This window comes from Sitophilus oryzae, unplaced genomic scaffold, assembly GCF_002938485.1.
Source record: "Sitophilus oryzae breed Bouriz unplaced genomic scaffold, Soryzae_2.0 scaffold_1592_pilon_pilon, whole genome shotgun sequence".
Classification (NCBI taxonomy): Eukaryota; Metazoa; Arthropoda; class Insecta; order Coleoptera; family Curculionidae; genus Sitophilus; species Sitophilus oryzae.
In genome coordinates, this window is record NW_022146272.1 from 27,325 (window position 1) to 32,140 (window position 4,816).

At 27.8% G+C, this 4,816-nt stretch overlaps 1 long non-coding RNA gene across 1 annotated transcript; it reads right to left on the minus strand.

Moving 5' to 3' along the window:
* Positions 1 to 2,200: 2,200 nt before the first annotated feature.
* Positions 2,201 to 4,468, minus strand: LOC115879970. Its single transcript, XR_004049783.1, has 2 exons — positions 3,903 to 4,468; positions 2,201 to 2,327 (listed from the first exon to the last, which is right to left on the minus strand). It is a non-coding gene; the product is annotated as an uncharacterized LOC115879970 (long non-coding RNA).
* Positions 4,469 to 4,816: the final 348 nt, after the last annotated feature.

A 4,816-nucleotide genomic window follows, 5' to 3' on the forward strand; every position in this document is an offset into this window, starting at 1 on the left:
CTACCTCTGTAACTTTGTAAAAGTATGACGGATTTAACATAATGTTTTTTTTTAAATGTAACATCCTATTTTATTTTAGATCCTGCGTAAAATTATTACTTTTTTATGTATAATCCTTGTATAATGGTGTAACCTAAAACTAGTTTTCTAATATTTCAATTTGTTGATGAAGAAAAAATATTAGATACTATGTAGATATTTAAGGCAGATGCTACAGGGTGTTCAACATATATTAATGGTTAATTCTACGTATTTAAAATTAAAAAAATATCTGCAGACTCTTTCAATGACACAGCCTATACTGAGTGTTTTTTTTTAAAGTGGTTCACCTCTATAACTTTTTTATTTTTTCAGATTCCGAGAAAAAAACTAAATTGGGAATGTTAGTAGGTATATGACATAAATCGAGATTGATTCGTATTCAGTTAGTTTCGGTCACTTCCTGTTTCACCGGAAATGTATACATTTGATTTTTAAATGGTACCCTCGGTATTTTTTATACCGTAAGATCGAATAAAAACGGCGTCAGCGATGGCTATGAAATGAACATCGATGACATTTCTCATATAAATTTACATATAAAATGACAGCGCTTTTCATTTCATAGCCATTGCTGACGCCGTTTTTATTCGATCATACGGTACTTTATTTGATAGAAAATGACATTCTGAATAGAATGACAACTTTTGACATCAACAATCATATGTCAACTTTTGACATTTTCAATTAAATCAAAAATAGCATTTTAAAATTCAATCTAGTGTCATGGCTGTGTTAAAACCATTATTTTTTAATCAAGGATTAATCAAGGAGCTTTGGAAAAATTGATTTGGTCGTCTAATATTTTTTGTGTCTTTTCCTGGTCAGTTGAAATATGCCCATTTCGTATTTTAATCATAACTCAATTTTTTTTAATGAAACGAGAGTGGCTCATTAGCATATTTGGAAAAGCATTTTTTGATACCTAATAAATTTTGGTACCTAATTTTGGTAAATAATTTGGTACCACACACTCCGTATGTCGAGTCAAACTGTCGTTATCTTTACGACCGGTTACATGTTGTTTATTATCATGGCACTCTACTAGATTGAACTTTAAAATACTATTTTTTAAGTAAAAGAGTCAAAAGTTGACATTGAATTATTCTATTGAGAATGCCATATTCTGCAAAATAAAGTAAAAAAATACCGACGGTACCATTTAAAAACCAAAAGTTGTAGTCATTTCCGGTGAAACAAGAAATGACCGAAACTAATTGAATACATCAATCAAGCTACTTTTGAAAAACACCCGATATATTATAATTCTTTCTGATAGATTTTACAAAATCCTTCAACTTCTATTAAGAATGTCATATAACTAAATAAATCACTTTACTTAATGTTTAATAATAAATAATTTTTGTTTTGTCATATGGCAACTTGTTATAATGTAAATGAATTAAAAGAAGGATAAAATTCAGAACAGATTGCAAGCTGTTGAGTATAGGTGTACTTAATATACTTTCTTAACAAATGTTGAAAGGTTTTGTAAAATCACTAGAAAAAATAATAATATATATATCGGATCAGCCAAAAAAAATGTTTGAACACAGTGTAGCATCTAACTGCAAGTATTTTTACATATAAATATATTTTTTTTTCATCTCTGTAAAACACTCCTACCAAATTTGTGTAGTCCAACTTCGGAAACAACTGACAGTTAAGTAACATAGGAATAAAATTTTACTTTTTTTTTAAATTGTAAATACTTACTAACGTTATTTATAAAAAAAAGTTATAGAATTTTAGGCAGAATCGAAAATAAAATAAAAATGGAGTTTTGCATTAAAAAACATGTATCCGCCACATTTTTTGAAGCAACCAGTATACTCAAAAATAACATTTGAACTGTGTCTCTAAAGATTCTCTATACCCTTTTTTTTATTTTTTTGGAATTCCCAAAACAAACGAGATAATTAACTTTATTTCTTTCGTGATATCTCATTTTATAATATTTCGGAAGAATTAATCAGGTATCTTATTTTTATAATTATTAGAAATAAATCGGAATTAAAGGATAAGGGATATGTAAATATATACCATACGATAAAAAAAAACGGCCTCAGAGGTGGTTTGGAAATGAATATCGATGTCATTTGTACGTAAACAAATAGACGCCGTTTTTTTTCGCTCATACCGTATAAGAAAAAAAATTTAATAAAGCAAACGCATTTATTAATACATGTATATAGATTTACATGGTATGAAGAAATTCGCATTATGATCTCTGAAGGTCCCACCAATGCTTGGTTAAAGTGGCGAGTACGACCACTTAGCAGTCACACCTATAATAATTTAATAAAATATGAATATAATAAACAAACTTATTTCTTTTAGATTTTTTAAAAGCGAGTTATATGTGTTAAGTGGTTTTTGATTATTTTAGACTAATTTTTTTAGACATATGATTATTTTAGACCAAATTGTCTGCCCACTCAAACGTCTTTCAAAATTATAATGTAGGAAATTCTTAATATGTTTTAATTGGGAATACTTTTAGAAAGTTTCATTTTCACCAAACAAAACTACGTGTGTATAATAAATTGCAGTATAATCAACTATAATGCACGATATATACTGGGGGCGTCAAAACTAGATGTTGGGTTTTTCTCAATTATTTCGAACAGAAGTCCAATTTTTTCTCCAAAAATTTTGTCCAACTTTGTTTTGAAAAATAATTTTTAAATCCATAATCGATGTTTATACAGCAATGTCCTCTTTTAGAATAGATAATTATTTTCAGCTGCATCGATAAAATAAATCATATTTACTGATGCCAAGTAAAAAAATAATTAGGAAATTATTTTAGACATCTAATTCTTAATTTTTGTCGCTGATAAATAGATACATCACTTTTGACGACAAACCTACTAATAAAAATTGCGTAAAACAAATCATGTTTATTCGCAAAGAGACAATTGAAAACAATTTAATAACTATTAATTTGGGATATAGATCTTAATAAAACAAAAGTTGCATAAAAGCTTTGTTGATTTATGATATAAAATACAGTGTTTCATTTGAAATAGCAAAGAAAAATATAATATCTAGTTTTGACTCATCCTGTATATAATAAACAATTTAGTCTATTTTAATATTATTATATGAATTATATAATTATTAATTATTAACTTAAATTAGTTCCAGTAAAAAACGTCGATATTACCTATTTTTAACTTAACTTAGAAAGAGAGGGCTTTAAATATATATTTTATTATATAAACAATAAAATTCAATCCAAAAAGGGTCAAAATATATTCTTTGGTCAAAATGAACTCTATACGACTACGACATTATGGTATTTTTTGGAATGACAATTTAATAACAAATCCACCAAGCAAAAATACAAAATATAGCCTTTCTTTTCACAAACTCATAACCTTTGCTCATAACTAATAACTTTAAAAGTAAATATATATTTGAATCATCCTGTATATCTATAAAAATACCTCCCTGTCAAATTTACGCTACTTTTGCAAGCATATTTTACAAAAAATATGATTTGAGTGAAAATATAAAATAGGAAATCTGATATGAAGCTTTATCTAAACACAGGGTTGACTGTAGATAAAAAATATTTTACGTTATCAAGTTATTAAGAAAAATTCTCGGAAAAATTATAAAATACACAATATATCTGACAATTCCAAAAAAGCAAAGTGAGAAATGAAACAATTTATAGCATAAAATCAGTATTTTTTTAAACTTTTAAGCAAACTGGGCATTATCGTTTAATCTATCTATCAATCTATCAAATGTTTATTATTAAACTTATCTCAGACTCTATAACATTTTTCCCAAGAGTGATTTAAAACAAATTTATATGAATTTAGAAATAAATATGAACAGTATTTACTTACCTGTAAAACAGATGCTTTTTGCTTAATTAAATATGTTGGAAAATATTATCCAGTAGGTACAAATACACAACACTTAAACACAACAAAATAAACTAATAAAATAATAGTTTCTAATCCAAATTTCACAAATACTGTTTATGTTTCTTCGCGAGGGACGAAAAAACTGAATTTTTTAATTACTCAGATATGCATTAAGGTATATTTCAATTCAAAAGCTTATAAATATTTATTTTTATAAGACATAACCTAAACGAAACGAAATTACAAGTCGAGAAAGATCAACAAAACTGCCGAATTTAGAAGCGAATATAACTTTTTTTCCTTTTTTCTTGTCACAGTTGAAACAAACAAGGATAAAGCTATTTTCGTAAAACATGGGTGAAACGTGCTAATAAGTGGCCCAATAGATGTGACCTCGCGCCCTTCCATTTTTGAACGATGGGCGGGTTTAACGGATTCCCCTCAAAGAAAATCGTAGGGGAATACAAAAATTCAGAACGGGCAAGGCGCCACCTAGAAGACGGGCTTGTACTAAGCCCTCATTGTACATCTATTTATACATAATCAAGGGTACTACTATAAAAGTAGGTAATAAAATTCTTAGAAGTACTCTGAACTTAAACCAATACACTATTTATAGCGTCAAATACGATATTCCAGTCAAAAACTACCAACTACCAATCGCCGATTTGCTTTGCCTTTTTTACAATGCCGAATACAATCAGTATGACTCACCAGGTCAATTAAGTTATTCATAGAAAAACAAGTCAATAAATAATATGTTAATAAAAATGTTGTTTGACTTGTAATAACCGAAATTCGGAAACTTTTCCTATGCAATAACAATCTCATAAATAAGTTTACTATCAGTTGTGATTGATGCGGATTAATGGTACCCTCCTGGACCACACCAC